At 53.4% G+C, this 19,032-nt stretch overlaps 1 protein-coding gene across 2 annotated transcripts in view; it reads right to left on the reverse strand.

Moving 5' to 3' along the window:
* Positions 1-19,032, reverse strand: part of VAC14 (VAC14 component of PIKFYVE complex) — a 1,981,056-nt gene that overhangs the window by 1,856,049 nt on the left and 105,975 nt on the right. The window lies entirely within an intron of this gene.

Here is a 19,032-nt window from a genome sequence, read left to right on the forward strand (position 1 = left end):
TGAGTTATTCAGGATGTGAAAATGTACAGCCACCATTTCGATTAGTTTTGACTGATGAACAACAAAGGTACTTCTTTTATGGGACATGGATTATAAGACGTTAATTTTAATATCAGACTTTTGATAAAAGGACTGAACAACGGATACACATTCAAATCATGTTTCTGTAAACAGAGGCAAGCCTCTGTTTTTCTTCCAAAATACTATATATAGATATGTGTATTTCATTCTATAGAATGGAAAAACGATTACACCTTCTAAAATGGGAGATGGCAGTCTATTTTGAACAGGATTGACAGCGGCAAGCAATCACAGCCTGCATGACAAGAAGAATGTTTGTTAAGAGCAATAAACAGAGTTAAAGGTTCAAATGTGGTTTTATCATAGTTGGTTAATTCATAATTTATGTTCAAAAACAATACAAGCACCCTTTTAAAATGAAAGTGATGACAATTGCTTTTGAATTCAGATGTAGACAGAATGCATGCCGCACAAATCAAGGAACTTGCTAGTTTTACAACTGGTATGTCAACAATTATTTTCCACTTTCTAGTCCTTTTTTCAACGAAAATTGCTTATGTATGTGGTCATGAACTTGAAGAATGATTAATATACGAGAATCAAAAAAAGGGTGTTAACTTATAAACTTATAATTTTCTTATTCCTAAAAAACATTTATACTTGAAACATGTAGAGATACTGAACATAGTAGATAAAGATGTAAATCGGAATTGAATTTGGAAAACAAGAAAAGCATTGATAAATGATGTCGGTAAGCTCGGCACAAAAAACAGATTATTGAATATAAAAAAACTATAAACACTGAAAGGCTTTGAGATAACAGCCATTTGAGGATATTCTCTAGTGATAAAGGAGTATTCACCACAGAATAAAAGAGAATCCTGGAATTATTTGCGTTTGAATTTGAACTTTCTCCAGCTGAAGAGGGGAGGGGCAGTGGTACCCTACAATACAGTCAATCAGGTCCTCGGTGTTTGACTTATACAAGTAACCATTTATGCATCAGTGTTTGCTGTACATATTGTGAAAATTACGGATTGTCTTGGACCCACTTCTAGCACGCTTCTCGCTGTATAATTTTGCTCTGTGGTTTTTAGGTCTTGCCTAGGCAGCGCACACGCGCTGCACTAGGAGTTGACCTTAAGAAATTGGTCAGCTTTTTTTTCAAGCACTTGTGCTTGTGCTGGCATCCAGCTTGCGGAAGCGAGCAGCAGCGCGCGTGCTAATTGGAAACAGATGTCCCATGCACCGCTGCTCCCGCTAGGGGCACGCTACCAAGAGTGCTTAAAAACAGCAGTTTTTTTTCTTTTCTTTTTTATTCCCTTTTTAACTTTGCTTTTTAGGTCAGTACTTTGTGTCCAATGGGGATTCAATTTGCTCTCATTTGCACTCCCTGCTCAATTTCCGTAATCACTCCTTTAAATGCCAATGCGGTAACAGACAACGTTGGTACAGACAACTTTGGCTCCTAGATCGACCCCGAGAATGCTGTTCCCGAGCCGATGAAGACAGAGGCCGGGAAGCCTCAGAGGATCGCGACACAGGCGCCGCCATCAACTTCAGAAGGCGCTCCTTCAACAACTTCGGCTTTAGCTTCTGGAAGGAGCCACAATCCTTGGCGTCGTGGTGCTCGTCTAAACACTGCATACACATTGTATGCAGGTCCATCACTGACCTATGTAGGCTACAAGACCCACAAGGTTTGAAACCTGTAGACATTAGATTAAGGCACGGTGTTCCACCAACACCAAGTGTCGAATCAAGTTAAAAATCGAGCCAAGGAACCGCTTCTCCAGATCCACTCTAGAGTGTGGAAAAAAGAAGAAACTAACGTCCGTGCGCCGGAAGGGACTTATTTGGCTCCACTGACTTCATGACCAGAGTCGACGTCATCACGGAGCCGTACAACACATTCGACCGGCGCGCAGAGGTACTGCTGAAACATTTCTGGATTCAAATTGGTACCTGGGGAGAATTCAGAAGTCAAGGAATCTGCGGCTAGATGTCTCTATCAGATATCTACCAATTCTGAGCAAGTTTCCATGGGGGGGAAAACACTGGCCCATCCCTAGTTAACAAGCAAGAGGGCCAGGGCTGTTCTCTGCCACCATAGCTTTTTTCCCTTACATGAACCAGACGGAATTTCGTTGGCACTAGCTTCAACGATGCCCCACTTTTGAGTGCTTTCAAAATCTCAATTCTACTATTCGCAAATGATGCGCTCGGTTATGTTATGTTAGGGAATTTGTAAAGCGCATGGCTGTCCCGGCAAAGGGACGTACCAGCACTAATTGCCAGAGGGGAAAGTGCGAAAGGAGCTCCTGATTATTGAAAAAGCCAGGTCTTCACTGCCCATCTAAAGGATAGAAGGTTACGAATATTTCTGATGGAAAGTAGCAGAGAATTCCAGATAGTCGGTGCAAGCACGTTAAATGAATGCCCTTCTGTTCTGGTTCTACGGAATCGCGGCACACGTACCAAATGAAGATCGGCCGATCGGAGTGCCCGCGTCTGGATGTAAAGATGGCAAAGATTGCTCAGAATCGCCGGACTTCAGCCTGCCAAGATTTTATGCGTAATGCAAAGTGCTTTAAAATGAATAATTTGCTCTATAGGCAGCCAGTGAAGGCGGCGCAGAAGACCAGAGACTGAGCAGTACCTGGGTAGGGCAAACAGTGTGCGAGCTGCCACGTCCATGGTACGCTGCAGCCGTTTAATCACAAATTTATTAGAGCGCAGCAACAGACTGTTGCAATAGTCCAGCCTGGCCAGAACTGTATCTTGGATGACCAGCTGGCAAATAAGGGGGTAAAAAAATAAATAACAGTATGGGTTTGACGCTACGCCATAAACCAAAGCAGGTCAATGCCACAGACTTGGCATGGTCCTCAAAAGAGAGGGTGCTATCAACCCCTATGCCACGTTTTTTTATAAAAACTTCTGGTACAGGGCGGTGCCCAGCTACAGAGGCCACCAGTTACTGCCCCAAAGTTGCAAGTCTCTACCTAGTAGGAGGATCTCAGATTTCGTGGAATTCAACTGGAGGCAGTTGACATATCCAGCCTGCGATGGTCGTCAGATCCTCCTCAAATTTAGCAGCATTCAGGCTAGGTAGGGTCCTTGGTAAAGGATAGTACCAGCTACGTGTCATCCGCATATGACACCAGAGAGACATTGTGAGCTCTAGCCAGCAAAGCCAGCGGCCAAATATAGACATTAAACAGGGTCGGGCTCAGTGCTAACCCCTGGGGGACGCCACAGCGTAAATAATGGGTCTGAGAGTGGAAGAGAGGGGCAATAACTTGAATGAAATGACCTATTGGCCAGGAATGATGTAAACCAACCAAGAGCTTTGAAGGAAATGCCAATCTCCTGCAACCGGAACAGCAGGATGTTGTGGGAGACCGTGTCGAAAGCAGCACTAAGACCTAGCATGATAAGTGCTGACGTTCTACCCTCTTCCATGGATGGTCCAAGTTGCTCCGTAACTGCCAGTAGGGCCGACTCTGTGCTGTGTTGCGGGCTGAAGCCATTTTACGAGGAATCTAGTATGGAGTGACATTCCAGATACTGGGATAGAGTGGTGTTCACGTTGGATTCCGTTATTTTCGCCAGAAAAGGAAGCAGAGAGATCAGACAATAATTCTCCGGACTGGAGGCGTCTAACGTTGGCTTCTTTAATAATGGAATTACTTTAGCATGTTTCCAGGATTGCGGGGACTCTGCGGATGATAGGCAGAGATTGATGATTTCCACACAGCTAGGTAGGAGGCAGTCTTGGAACTTAACAAAAAGTTCTGGTTTAAGGGGGTCATCGGGGGACCTCGATTTTATCTTGGTGAACAAGGCCCGAAAGCCTTCCACCATGATTGATGTGAAAGCAGGAAGGGAATGGATCTCACTGCCAGTAGAATCACCCCTCAAAGGGTTCAGGCCATCGCGCTTAGGATGGAAGCTGTCATATATACCTGCCACCTTGTTGAAAAAAATAGGTGGCCAAAGCTTCACATTGGGCATTAGATGTAATAGTGTTTTCGGATGACAACGGGGATTTCACCAAATCCTTCAGCAAGGAAAAGATCGCTTTGGAGGGGTTGTTACTGGTGTTGATTTTGTTAGCAAAATAGGTGGCACAAGATTTCTGTATCTGTTTATGATAGGCCTTCACAGCCGTTTTATATTCAAGTTTAGCAGTGGGACTGTATGAGCACCTCCAGGTGCGTTCTAACACTTTACAGTTCTTCCAAATTTTTGTGAGAGCCTCATCAAACCAGACATTAGACCAGGCTTTCTTGAGATAGATGCAGTTGGCCAGGATACATTTGTCCAAAGCCTGATTAACCCACTTCCTGAAACAGTCGCTTGACAACTCCATGTTTGTAAGCAGTGCTAGCTGTGTAATGGCGAGAGCGTCTCAGAAGGTGAAATGATATAAGTTGTGCCAAGGGCATTTAAATATCGGATTGCGAAGGCCCTGGAATTTAAAGCCTTCTGGGTGTAGCGAGAAAAGTACAAGTTTGTGGTCGGTCCATGTCATAGGTAGAGACGACGGAGCCTCAAGGAGCGGAATATTAGACAGAACAGGGTCAAGGAGGTGGCCAGCTGCATTTGTGTGGGCCCTGGAACATATTGGAGTAGTTGGCAGGGTGCCACGGCGCCAAGGAAGTTGCGAATGTCCGGGTCATTATCAGACTCCAGATGGAGATACCAATAATGGAGAAGTTGGCTAGCTTAAGCGGTGAAGCGCTGGTCACATTGACTACTGCTTCTCTAAAAGATTTAGACGGCCCGGGCAATAAATGAGCAGTCCAGAAAACGCAAAGTTGTCTGTTAGGGCTATTCTAAAAATGGCGCTTTCGCAGTCCGGGCTGATTTCCTGGGTAAAGCTACAAGTATAGCTATCTTTATAAATCACAGCAATGCAGCCACCTCTCCTCTCTTATGGCCCCATTAAGTCTCGCGGTCCACAGTCAGTCAGACTCGTAGGGGCGTGGCAGTCTCCTGACTGCCTTATAACGGAGTCGGGCAGTCCGACCGCCACAGCCGACCGCAGCTGCCAGGTAACCACTATTCCCTGGCAGTGTGGCAGCAGTCTGAAGGCGGCAATATGCTTGTCGGGACCACTGCGATCCCACCAAACATATTACGAGTTTCCTCTCTGCTGGCGGTGTCATGGAGGTTCGTCCTACATGAACACCGTGGTGGAGAGAAAACAAAGGGGACCTGCACGGCCCCCTGTACCTCCTTTGCATTGGGATGTATGCAGGGGGACACAATATTTGCCCCCCCTGTGTGCATACGCCCCAGTTCCTGCATGGCATGGACATTTAAGTCCATGCCATTCAGGAAAAGTTTTTGGTGTTCCCATTGCAGTGCCCAATTTCAGAGGCAGCACCGTGGGAATGCCAAAATCCAGCCTACCAGGCTGGAGAAAACTCAATCTGGAGGGCAGTCTAACTACGGCTTTGGCAGTGCGGCTCCAGGGCGGACCCGGAGCTGCACTGTCAAAGTCGTAATCGGGCACTTAGTGTCAAAAACAAAAAGAGGGGGGAGGGTGTGGTCTCGCTGTGGATGGAGTGAGACGCACGCTTTAGGGGCTCCGGTCTGCTTCTGGCGGAATAAGCATTTTATAGCCTGGAATTAGCGCCGGTGGGGCCTTACCTGGGGGCAACTGCCTTCAGACAAGCCTTGGACCACATCTTAGATCTCCGCTGATTCTCCTGGCCGGTGAATCGTGGTGTAGGCACTGAAAGAAGATGAGGGCTTCTGCTTAGGGGAGCGCACGCGCCATTTTGTGAAGCGGAGTTTTGAGCGCTCCCAGTACCCCTGCGGTTGGAGGCCGGCGAACATTAGCAGATCAGTCCCGGCTCTTTAACAGCGGGGGCTGAATCAGCCTTGTGGTGGGCCCTCACTAATATTCCTTGCGGCGCCCTGGGGAGAGACTGCTTGTGGCGTCTGGAGGGAAGGTGTCAGCCATTGTGTGTTGGCTGCCCTGGAACGGCCCTGTGCAGCGGCTGCTGCCAAGGGGTAAGAGCCTAGCCCGACGATCGCCCTCAACGGCGGAGGCCCTCCCAGATGGTAGGCATCCGGGGACAGGAGAGCGTTGGTCCCGACGTTGGATCCCCGGGTCGCTTGCCCCGCCGCCATCTTGTGCCTCGGACGACGGGAGGGGTGTCCGCCATTACCGCTGCCCAGGCCCTGCGCGGTAACACCTTGAGGGCTTCTGCAGCCCCTGTGAGGTCTTTGTGGCTCCCCCTAGCATCTCCGCACGCTCCCCCCCCTCGCCACCCCGCTCCCGCCTCCCAGCTGCTCCTCCCTGGCCCCCCCACTCTCCATTTATGGCAGAGTGCATGCGTACGCGCAGCGGGTGCGCCGATGGTGCGCCGAAGGCGTGCCAAAGGCAAGCCCGTCTGTGCCCATCCGCGCCTGTACCACGCCCAGCCCCAGACCCCTTGGCCCCCGCAGACGCCAGCCTACCCGCCGGACCTACGACGCAGCCACCCTCAACGCACTCAACACCGGCCGGATCCCCTGCTGCCACCGTGCCACCCCAGGACGCACCCACGGACCCTTCACCTACCAATCCTGCAAGTTCACCAGCATCCGACCCTGCACCGCACCCGCCAAGCCGAGCACCAGCAGCCACCACCTGAAGTGCATCCTGCTCAACACCCGCTCCGTCCACAGACACGACGTCGAACTCTGGAACCTCCTCGACTCCACATCTCCAGACGTCGCCTTCCTCACGGAAACCTGGATGAACGCATCCTTAGCGCCCGACATCGACATCGCCATCGCCAACCCGGACGGATACAAGATCACCCGGAGGGACCGCATCAACCAGACCGGAGGAGGCATCGTCATCGTCCACAAGAACACCATCCGCATCTAGACCAACTCCGACGACACCCTCACAACCGCCGAACACCTGCACTTCCAGATACACACCGACCCCAAGACCACCCTCAGAGGCACCCTCATCTACAGACCCCCGGGACCACGCACACAAATCAGCAAAGACATCGCCGACTTCATCAGCCCGCACGCCCTCCCCTCTGCTGACTACATCCTCCTAGGGGACCTCAACTTTCACCTGGAGAACAACAACGACCGCAACACCACCACCCTGCTGGACAACCTCGCCACCCTCGGACTCACGCAACTGGTGACCACCCCCACCCACTACGCCGGCCACACGCTTGACCCCGTCTTCTCCTCCAGCAAGGACATCTCCTTCAGCCACGCCACCGGACTCCACTGGACAGACCACAGCTGCGTCCACTTCAGATTCGGAAGGACCACGCTCCACCACCACCCGCATCAGGACCCTCGCAGAAACTGGAACAAGATCACCACCGACCAGCTCGCCACATCCCTGAGCCAGAACCCTCCCGCCAGCTCAACGAACCTCAACCAAGCCGCCAACAGCCTCACAAGGTGGATCAGCAACTGTGCCGACGACCTCGCCCCACTGAAAACCCCCGTCAGATCCTGCAACAAGAAAGCATCCTGGTTCACCGACGAACTCAAGAGCTCTAAGAAGAACTGCCGAGCCCTCGAGAAAGTCTGGCGCAGAGACCCAACAACAGACAACATGACCACCCTCAAACACGCCACCCGAAAACACCACCAACTGATCCACACCACCAAGAAAACTGCATTCAAGGAACGACTAGACAACAACGCCCACAACAGCAAGGAACTCTTCAACATCGTCAAAGAGCTCTCGAACCCTAGCGCCGGAAACAACGACATCACCCCATCGCAAGACCTCTGCAACTCGCTCGCCTCGTTCTTCCACAGCAAAATTGCAGATATACACAACAGTTTCAGCACACAGCCAACGCACCCTACGACCGCACCAACGCCCCCTACCACCACCCTCCGCGCCTGGACCCCGATCAACACCGAAGACACCATCCGCACGATGAACTCCATCCACTCCGGATCACTTACCGACCCCTGCCCTCACCACGTCTTCAACAAGGCCGACTCTATCATCGCACCCCATCTCTGGGACATCATCAACGCCTCCTTCAACACCGCCACCTTCCCAGAAAGCTGGAAGCACGCCGAACTCCGTGCTCTACTGAAGAAACCATCAGCGGACCCCACCGACCTCAAAAACTACCGCCCCATCTCGCTCCTTCCTTTTCCGGCCAAAGTCATCGAAAAGACCGTCAACAAACAGCTGGCCGCCTTCCTCGAGACGAATGGATCCCTCAACCACTCGCAGTCTGGCTTCAGAGCCAACCACAGCACCGAGACCGCCCTCATCGCATCCACCGACGACATCCGAGCCCTGCTCGAAAACGGGGAAACAGCGGCTCTCATCCTCCTGGACCTCTCCGCAGCGTTCGACACGGTCTGCCATCACACCCTAGTACAGCGCCTCAGCAACATCGGAATCCAGGAGAAGGCACAGGAGTGGATCATCTCCTTCCTCGCCGGAAGAACCCAGAGACTACGCCTCCCCCCGTTCAGATCAGAAGCCACCGAAGTCATCTGCGGCGGACCACAAGGATCATTGCTCAGCCCCACTCTTTTCAACATCTACATGAGCTCCCTCGCGGCAATCGCACGCCAACACAACCTCAACATCATCTCCTACGCCGACGACACTCAGCTGATCCTCTCCATCACCAACGACCCCGCAACCGCCAGAACCAACCTACACGAAGGGATGAAAGACGTAGCTGAATGGATGATGAACAGCCGCCTGAAACTGAACTCAGATAAGACGGAAGTCCTCATCCTGGGATCATCACCCGCCGCCTGGGACGATTCCTGGTGGCCTCCTACCCTGGGCAGTGCACCCAAGCCAACGGACCACGCACGCAACCTGGGCTTCATCCTGGACTCCTCCCTCTCGATGACCAGACAAGTCAACGCTGTCTCCGCGTCATGCTTCAACATCCTACGCATGCTACGGAAGATCTTCCGGTGGATCCCCACCGGAACCAGGAAGACGGTCACCCAGGCGCTCGTCACCAGCCGACTGGACTACGGCAACGCCCTCTACGCCGGAACCACAGCCAAACTTCAGAAAAGACTCTAGCACATTCAGAACGCCTCAGCACGACTCATCCTGGACATCCCCCGACACAGCCACATCTCCGAACACCTGAGAGACCTGCACTGGCTCCCCATCAGCAAGAGAATCACGTCCCGACTCCTCACCCATGCACACAAAGCTCTCCACAACCAAGGCCCCAGATACCTCAACGACCGCCTGACCTTCTACACTCCAACCCGCCAGTTACGATCAACCAGCCACGCACTCGCCGCCGTTCCCCGCATCCGAAGAGCCACAACGGGAGGAAGATCCTTCTCCTACCTGGCAGCCAAGACGTGGAACTCCCTCCCCATCCACCTCCGCCGGACCCAAGACCACCTCTCCTTCAGGAAGCAACTCAAGACCTGGCTGTTCGAGCAGTAGCGGACCCCCCCCTCCCCAAGCGCCTTGAGACCCTCCGGGTGAGTAAGGCGCTTTACAAATGCTTGATTGATTGATTGATTGTGGGAGCCGCGAGGTGCGCGACTGCCACAGGCACTCTGCTCCTCTCCCCGGCCATGCTGTAATTCGAGGGGAGCCACAAGGGGCTCCTTTTATAACGGCTGCCTGAACTGCTGAGGCTAACAGCTGTCTGAGAGAACTGGTGCACGGCAAGTGGAAAGCTGCGGACACGGAGACCAGCTGGCACAGCAGGGACTGAAACATGCAATGCGGAGGTCCACCATTTTGTGACCTGAGCTCTGCGCTAGCCCTGCTTGTTCTTGGTGGCTGGAGTGTGACGGAGAGGTCCAGGAGAGCGGGCCCTGTACAGGTATGGGGGTGTTGGAGTCGCCGTTGGGGGGGGGGCAACACTTTGGCATGTACTGTGAGATTCCCCTGTGTCCCCAGTGTCCCCCCAGGCCTAGACCTGTGCTCTACCGGCGACACCCCTCCCCCTACCGAAGGCGCTGGTTCCTGATGACTGCTCCTGCGTGTTTGTTGATCTGGACACTCTGCCTTTGATATTCTACCTGCACCCCTGATTGGAGTTCTACGTGCCCCACTGACTTCCGGCTTTTGTCATTCTGCCAGTGACCCTGGCTGGTGGCCCTGCTTCGCGCTGGTGACTGGCTGTGGGGATACAGCGCTGTAGGCAGAGACCTTCCCTTCCTGGTGCGGACCTGGCTGATTCTCACGGGGCTGGGGCCCATTGCACAATTTTCTTGACCACCGGTGTGGTTCCAGGGGGCCTGTATCTTGGCTGATGCTCCTGCCTCACTACCTACACGGCTAAGGTCGCAGGACACAAGGGGGCCGGTTCCTCCATTGCTCGAGTGCCGGCTACTGGCCTAGCACTCCTGCGATTCTTCGGCTGCCTTTCTCCGCTCGGGTGGGGCTCTGCTACCTGCTGGCTGCTTCATCTGGGCTGCGAACATCCTGAAGCTGTGGGGAAGTGGCCTTGCTGTGAGACTGGTCAGAGCCCTGCCCTGCTGGCTGCCTCTTAACCCCTGGGACCCACGTATACCCCGCACTCTTCAGTACCAACACCCGCATTAATACTCTAGTGTGCCTGACTCCTTGTTGCCATCCGCAGGGGCGGGTGCTGGGGTTGTGTGGTGAAGTACGCTGACTTAGTGGATTGATAGCAGTTTAGATCGAGGGGGTATCACCGGGGGGGGTCCGCAGCGGCAGGGCAACCCTCCTATATGACCATGACACGATCAAAACTTGAGAAACAAGCTTCAGCAGCCCCTAAAGAGTCTACATCTGCAGCAGCGGCCACGGGGGATAAACCAGATCCACCTCCTGCTTCTGCGGTGATGCTGGCGACTGGGGGCCCTTCTGAGCCAGTCACACAGGCTTTTATGATGCTCTTCATGCAAGAATTCAATATCGAAATAGGGTCTTTGCGAAACGAGGTTCAGGCCTGCGTCAAAGATCTATGGAAAGATGTAAGGGAGTTGGGCGACCGGGTAGACGACATTGACCGAACTCTAGACACCCGTACAGAGGAACAAGAGCACTTATGGCAGCGGTTGGCCACTCTGGAGGAGCAGCACATTGAGTTGCAGATCAAACAGGAGGATTTGGAAAATAGGTGGCGATGGAACAACATACGCATATGGGGGTTCCGATCGAAGCAGAAGGTGTGGATATCATGACTTTTGTGGAGGACCTGCTTCGCAACTTCAGGGGTGATGGCTTTGCCGCGTTGCCCGCCTTGGACCGTGCACACCGAGTGACTGGACCCCCAGGGAGGCCCGGCCTCATCCGTGACATCCTAACACGGGTCAATTTTTTTACTGAGAAGGAACCAATCCTCAAAGCAGCTCTGGACAAACCTGAGATCCGGCTCAATGGTGTGCCCATCCAGTTTTACTAGGATTTGGCCCCCACGACGCTTCAACGCCGAAGAGACTTTAGACCCATCACCGACAAGCTTCGGGAGCTTAACATCCGCTATCAATGGGGACATCCCTTCGCCCTCATATTCCAGTGTGAGTCCAAGCGGCGAGTACTGAGGTCATACAGAGAGGCAGCCCAGCTGCTCCAGATCCCAGTCTCCCCCCGCCGCCCCCCGGCAAGCCCCTCCCGACTGCCTACTAAGACCCGGACCACACTAAAGCCACTGTGGAACCTGGTTCACCACTCTCGGCGCCCTTCCTCCAGAGGTCACAGCAGTTTTTCCCGGAAAAAAGAAGACATAATCCAGCACATCAAATCCTTAGAAGGAGGTCGTTCGCCCTCGAGCTCGCAACCGGCTGCCATTAAGTAGCTGAACTCTGCTGCTCACCTCAAAGTATACTATCCACCATACCGGAATATTCTAGAGCAGTGGCAGTCTGGGGCTGCGATCCTGAGTCTCTGACGCTTTGTCTGGTGTGATGACCGTTCCCCCACTCCTATTCCTGAGAGAGTGACATCTCCGGGACAGCCTGTGCCACAGTGCCTGGCTACTCCCTAGAAGGGACTAGGAATATGTTGGCCATGTTGGCCGTAACAGTAGTGTTTCAGCCACCCCCACCCCCACCCCTCCCCCCTCTTTTCCTTTCCTACCTCTCTCCTTGGCGGGGGAGTCCATGGCCCCTCGGGAGAGCTTCCAGCGGATACCTAGCTGGATGTACCACATGTCTGAGACAGCGACCCTACCTGACGATAGGTGACAATGATGTCTGTACCCTGTTTGAAAATCTTGTCCCTTAACGTGAAGGGTCTCAATCCCCCCCCAACAAAAGGCGCCAGATGTGGCAATACCTCTTATTACAGAACCCAGACATAATTTTCCTGCAAGAGACACACCTTCTCAGAAATGATGTAAAACGTATGTCTCCCCCATGTTTCCCTCACCAGTTTTGGTCCTCCGCAGACTCCAAGACAGCGGGTGTAGCTATCCTCTGTAGGGCGGGCATCTCACAGAGCGACACTAAGGTAGTCAGGGACTCAGAGCAGATTTCTTAAGGTGGGGGTCAGGAGAGGGCATCGCACACTTACTCTTTGCAATGTGTATGCGCCAAATCAGGGTCAAGACGCTTTCCTGCGCAAGATTTTACGGGAGCATATAGTGCCGGTAGGTACAGACCTCATAGTGGGGGGAGCTCTGAACCTGGTTTGGGATGCAGAGTTGGACCGCAGAGGGGGCGCGTTTTATGGGTTGGGGGCTTTGTGGGCAGCGCCTAAAAAATCTTTTATCGCCGTAAATCTCATAGATGCCAGGCACTATCACTCTCCTTAGAGCCGTGGATACACATTCTACTCTCACGCGCATCGCTCTTATCCTCGCATTGACTTCCTCTTTGTGTCCCATTCTCTGGTTAAAGATATCCTCTCCGCAGATATCTCCGATATATCAGTATCTGATCAAGCTCATATAGAACTTCTCCTCCATGAGCGCTTTGTTCACCCTGCACAGCCTACGAGATGGCGATTTCCGCTCCACGTTCTCAGGGACCCGGTGGATAAAGAGGCACTCCAATCTGCCATTTCCTCCTATTTTGAATCTAATGATCTCCCAGAAACGCCCCTTCCTGTTTTGTGGGATGCGTTTAAAGCTACGATTCGCGGTACCCTTACGTCAATTGCTATCGGTAGGACGCGCAAAATCAAAACATTGGAGAAATTGGATCAGGAGCGCCCTTTGGCAGTGCATAAACGGCGCATGGCTGTCCTTAGAGGCCAGCTTCGGGCCCACAGGATGAATAAAGCGGAGCACACTTTGCTTGCATTGCGGCAGCGCTACTACGACGGAGGGGACAGGGTGGGTACTCTTTTAGCGCGTTGCCTGAAAACGCGGGCAGTCAAAACCCACATTGCGAAACTAAAGCTAGGGAAAGGGACCACCCCCACCCACCTCGCCGGACACACACTCGACGCCATCTTCTCATCCAGCAAAGACATCGCCTTCAGCCACGCCACAGAACTCCACTGGACGGACCACAGATGCATCCACTTCACCTTCAGAAGAACGACGATCCACCACCACCAGCAACAGGTTGCCCGAAGAAGCTGGAACAAGATCACAGCCGACCAGCTCGCCGCTTCCCTGAGCCAGCACCCTCCGGCCAGCTCAGCGAACCCCAGCCAGGCCGCCGACAACCTCTCGAAGTGGATCAGCAAATGCGCAGACGAACTCGCCCCTCTGAGGATCCCGCCCAGCAGACCCGACAATAAGAGAGCCCCATGGTTCACCGACGAACTCAAGAGCTCCAAGAAGAACTGCCGAGCCCTCGAGAAAGCCTGGAGAAAGGAACCCACGCCGGACAACAGGACCACCCTCAAGCTCGCCACCTGGAAACACCACCAACTGATCCGCACCGCCAAGAAAACTGCATTCAAGAACCGACTGGACAACAACGCACACAACTGCAAGGAACTCTTCAACATCGTGAAAGAGCTCTCCAACCCAAACGCCGGAAACAACAACATCACCCCATCGCAAGACCTCTGCAACTCCCTCGCCTCCTACTTCCACAACAAGATCGCGGACATACACAACAGCTTCAGCACTCAACCGACGCACGCCACGACCGCAGCAACGCCACCCACCACCACCCTCCGCGCCTGGACCCCGCTCAACACCGAAGACACCGTCCACATGATGAACTCCGTCCACTCCGGATCTCCGACCGACCCCTGCCCTCACCACGTCTTCAACAAAGCCGACGCTGTCATCGCACCCCACCTGCGGGACATCATCAACACCTCATTCGACACCGCCACCTTCCCCGAGAGCTGGAAGCACGCCGAACTCAGCGCTCTACTCAAGAAACCTACAGCAGACCCCACCGAACTCAAGAACTACCGCCCCATCTCTCTACTCCCGTTTCCAGCCAAAGTCATCGAAAAGACCGTCAACAAACAGCTGGCCGCCTTCCTCGAGACGAATGGATCCCTCGACCCATCGCAGTCCGGATTCCGTGCCAACCACAGCACCGAGACCGCCCTCATCGCCGCCACTGACGACATCCGAGCCCTGATGGACAACGGAGAAACAGCGGCCCTCATCCTCCTAGACCTCTCCGCGGCTTTCGACACAGTCTGCCACCGCACCCTAGTGCAGCGCCTCAGCAACGTCGGGATCCAGGAGAAGGCACTGGAATGGATCGTCTCCTTCCTCGACGGAAGAACACAAAGAGTCCGCCTACCACCGTACAAGTCAGAGGCCACTGAAGTCATCTGCGGCGTCCCTCAAGGATCCTCGCTGAGCCCTACTCTCTTCAACGTCTACATGAGCCCCCTCGCGGCCATCGCACGCCAACACAACCTCAACATAATCTCCTACGCCGACGACACCCAGCTGATCCTCTCCCTGACCAACGACCCCGCCGCCGCCAGGGCCAACCTGCACGAAGGGATGAAAGAGGTAGCCGAGTGGATGACGACGAGCCGCCTGAAACTGAACTCAGATAAGACGGAGGTCCTCCTCCTGGGCTCCTCGCCCTCCGCCTGTGACGACTCCTGGTGGCCCCCCGCCTTGGGCACCGCACCCAAACCGACGGACCACGCACGCAACCTGGGTTTCATCCTGGACTCCTCCCTCTCCATGACCAGGCAAGTCAACGCCGTCTCCTCGTCATGCTTCAACATCCTGCGCATGCTTCGGAAGATCTTCTGGTGGATCCCCACGGAGACCAGGAAGACTGTCACCCAGGCCCTCGTCACCAGCCGACTGGACTACGGCAACGCACTCTACGCCGGAACCACCGCCAAGATCCAGAAGAGACTCCAGCGCATCCAGAACGCCTCAGCCAGACTCATCCTCGACATCCCACGACACAGCCACATCTCCGGACACCTAAGAGACCTGCACTGGCTCCCGGTCAACAAGAGAATCACCTTCCGCCTCCTTACCCACGCACACAAAGCTCTCCACGATCAAGGCCCGAGCTACCTCAACAACCGCATCAACTTCTACGCTCCCAAACGCCACCTCCGATCTGCCAGCCACGCCCTCGCCGCCGTCCCACACATCCGCAGAGCCACTACAGGAGGAAGGTCCTTCTCCTACCTGGCCGCCAAGACCTGGAACTCCCTCCCGGCCGACCTGCGCCTGACCCAAGACCACCTCTCCTTCAGGAAGAAGCTCAAGACCTGGCTGTTCGAGCAGTAGCGACACCCCCCCCCCCCCCCAAGCGCCTTGAGACCCTACGGGTAGGTAGTGCGCTCTATAAATGTCTTTGATTGATTGATTGATTGATTGATTGATGGGTTACCACAGAGTCTGACAAACTCCAAACGTTCCAAGATTACTATGAGTCTCTCTATGCTCCAGATCCGCCGCCCTGAACTTATATCGGCTGCTCTAGATGCCTGCGACTTTGACCCCCTGAACGACTACAAGTTCAAGTTCAAGAATTTATATAGCGCACTACTCACCCAGAGGGTCTCAAGGCGCTTAGGGAGGGGGTTCATTATTTATCGAATAGCCAGGTTTTAAGTTCTTTTCTGAAGGAGATGTGGTTCTGTGTAAGGCGAAGGTGAATGGGGAGTGAGTTCCAGGTTTTTTGCCGCCAAGTAGAAGGATCTACCTCCCATGGTGGATCTTTGGATACGCGGAACTGCGGCGAGGCCTTGATTGGAGGATCTTAGTTGGCGGGTGGGTGTGTAGAAGGATAGTCGAGTGTTGAGGCATTCGGGCCCTAGTTTGTAGAGGGCCTTGTGTGCATGGGTGAGGAGACAGAATGTTATTCTCTTGTTGACGGGAAGCCAGTGGAGGTCTTTCAGGTGGCCGGTAATGTGATCTTGGCGAGGGATGTCCAAAATGAGTCTCGCTGATGCGTTTTGGATGCGTTGGAGTTTTTTCTGTAACTTGGCTGTAATTCGGGCATAGAGGGTGTTTCCGTAGTCTAGTCGACTCGTAACCAGTGCGTGGGTGCCAGTCTTTCTTGTTTCGGCGGGGATCCAATGGAAGATTTTTTTGAGCATACGAAGTACGTTGAAGCAGGAGGATGAGACGGCGTTGACTTGTTTGGTCATCGAGAGTGAGGAGTCTAGGATGAAGCCAAGGTTACGTGCTTGGTCTGTGGGTATGGGTGCTGAGCCCAGATCCAAAGGCCACCATGAGTCGTCCCAGGCAGAGGGGGATGATCCTAGGATGAGCACTTCCGTTTTGTCTGAGTTAAGTTTAAGGCGGCTGTTTTTCATCCATACGGCTACTTCTTTCATGCCTTCGTGAAGATTGGTTTTGGCGGTGTTGGGATCTTTGGTGAGGGAAAGGATCAGCTGGGTGGCGTAGGAGATGATGTTAAGGTTGTGTTGACGCGCGATGGAAGCGAGTAAACGTTCAAGAGGGTGGGACTGAGTGATGATCATTGTGGTACACCGCAGATGACTTCGGTGGCCTCTGATTTGAATGGGGGAAGTCGGACTCTCTGAGTTCTCCCAGCTAGGAACGAGATGATCCAGTCCAAGGCTTTTCCTTTTATGCCGATGTTGCTGAGGCGTTGTATGAGGGTGCTGTGACAGACAGTGTCGAAGGCGGTGGAGAGGCCGAGTAGAATGAGGGCCACTGTTTCTCCGTTGTCCAGTAGTGTTCGGATGTCGTCTGTTGCTGCGATGAGGGCGGTTTCGGTGCTGTGTTTGGCTCGAAAGCCGGACTGTGAGGGATCGAGGGAGTTGTTGGATTCGAGGAAGGCGGCGAGTTGGCTATTGACGGCTTTCTCAATGACTTTGGCCGGGAATGGGTGGAGGGATATGGGGCTGTAGTTTTTAAGTTCAGAGGGGTCTGCTGTGGGTTTCTTCAGGAGGGCGCTGACTTCGGCATGTTTCCAGCTTTCTGGGAAGGTAGCAGAGATGAAGGAGCAGTTGATGACATCACGGAGATGGGGTGCGATGATGGAGTCTGCTTTGTTGAAGATGTGGTGGGGACATGGGTCGGTTGGCGAGCCAGAGTGGATGGAATTCATTAGGTGGATGGTGTCTTCAGTGGTGATTGGGTTCCAGGCGCTGAGGTTGTTAGAGGGCGGTTTAGGTTCTGAGGGGGGTGGAGAGGATTGTTCGTTGGAACTGTTTTCGAAGCTGTTATGTATGTCGGCAATTTTGTTGTAGAAGAAGGAGGATAACGAATCGCAGAGGTCTTGGGAGGGAGTGATGTCGTTTGAGGCTGCGGTGGGGTTGGTGAATTCTTTGACGATGTTGAATAGTTCCTTGCTGTTATGGGCGTTGTTGTCGTCGATTCTTGAATGCTGATTTCTTGATGGATCGCATCAGCTGGTGGTGTTTGCGGGTGGCTGCCTTGAAGGTGGTCATGTTGTCGGTGGTTGGGTTTTTTCTCCATGTTTTCTCGAGAGTACGGCATATCTTTTTGGATTTCTTAAGGTCATCGTTGAACCAGGGGGCCTTTTTGCTGTCTTGTTTGGTGTGATGGTTTTTCAAGGGTGTTAATTCGTCAGCGCTGTGAGTGATCCATTGTTTGAATTTGATGGCAGCTTGGTTTGGGTCCGATGAGAGGGCGGGTGGGTTTTGGTTGAGCGATGTGAGGAGTTGGTCGGTGGTGATTTTGTTCCATATTCTTCGGGGGATAGGTTGTGGGGGGTTGTGGGTCGAGGTGGTTTTGTAGCTGAAGTGAACACAACTGTGGTCCGTCCAATGGAGAGCTGTGGTGCGGTCGAAGGAGATGTGTTTGCTGGAGGTGAAGATTGGGTCGAGCGTATGTCCGGCTACATGGGTGGGGGTGTCAACAAGTTGTTTGAGGCCGAGATTGGCCAGGTTGTCAAGAAGGGTGGTAGTGTTGCTGTTGTTATTCTTTTCCAGGTGGAAGTTGAGGTCGGCTAGTAGAATGTAGTTCTCGGAGGCGAGGGCATGTGGACTGATGAAGTCAGTGATGTCTTCGCTGAATTGTTTACGGGTTCCTGGAGGCCTGTAGATGAGGGTGCCTCTGAGTGTGGTCCTAGGGTCGGTGTGGATCTGGAAGTGGAGGTGTTCGGCGGTTGCAAGGTTATCGTCGGAGCTGGTCGTGATTTTGATGGTGTTCTTATGGACGATGGCGATGCCTCCTCCTGTTTGGACGGTGCGGTCTTTTCGGATGATCTTGTAACTGTCCGGGATGGCTATGGCGATGTCGGGTGTTGATGATGCGTTCAATCCATGTTTCAGTAAGGAAGGCGACGTCCGGTGATGTAGTGTCGAGTAGATCCCAGAGTTCGGTGGCGTGTCTGTGGACCGAGCGGGTGTTCAGCAGGATGCACTTCAGGTGGTTAGAGTCGGAGCTGTGTTTGGGGTTAGTGGATGTGGTATGGGTCTTGATGCTGGTAAATTTGCAGGAGTGGCAGGCGAAGGGACCGTGGGTACGTCCCGGGGTAGCTTCGTAGCATTGAGGTGTGCGTCCGGGGTTAAGGGCTAGGAGGGTGGCGGCGTCATACGTTATGCTGGAGGAGTGCAGTTTGCGGGGACCAGGGGGTCTGGCGCTGGGCCCGGTCCAGGCGCGGACGGGCTTACCTTTGGCGCGCCTTCGGCGCGCATGGGGCGCGTCCGCTGCACGTGGACGCTGCACGTAGGTGCATCTGTCATAAATGGAGAGA

This window comes from Lissotriton vulgaris, chromosome 12 (genome assembly GCF_964263255.1).
Source record: "Lissotriton vulgaris chromosome 12, aLisVul1.2, whole genome shotgun sequence".
In the NCBI taxonomy this organism is placed as follows: domain Eukaryota; kingdom Metazoa; phylum Chordata; class Amphibia; order Caudata; family Salamandridae; genus Lissotriton; species Lissotriton vulgaris.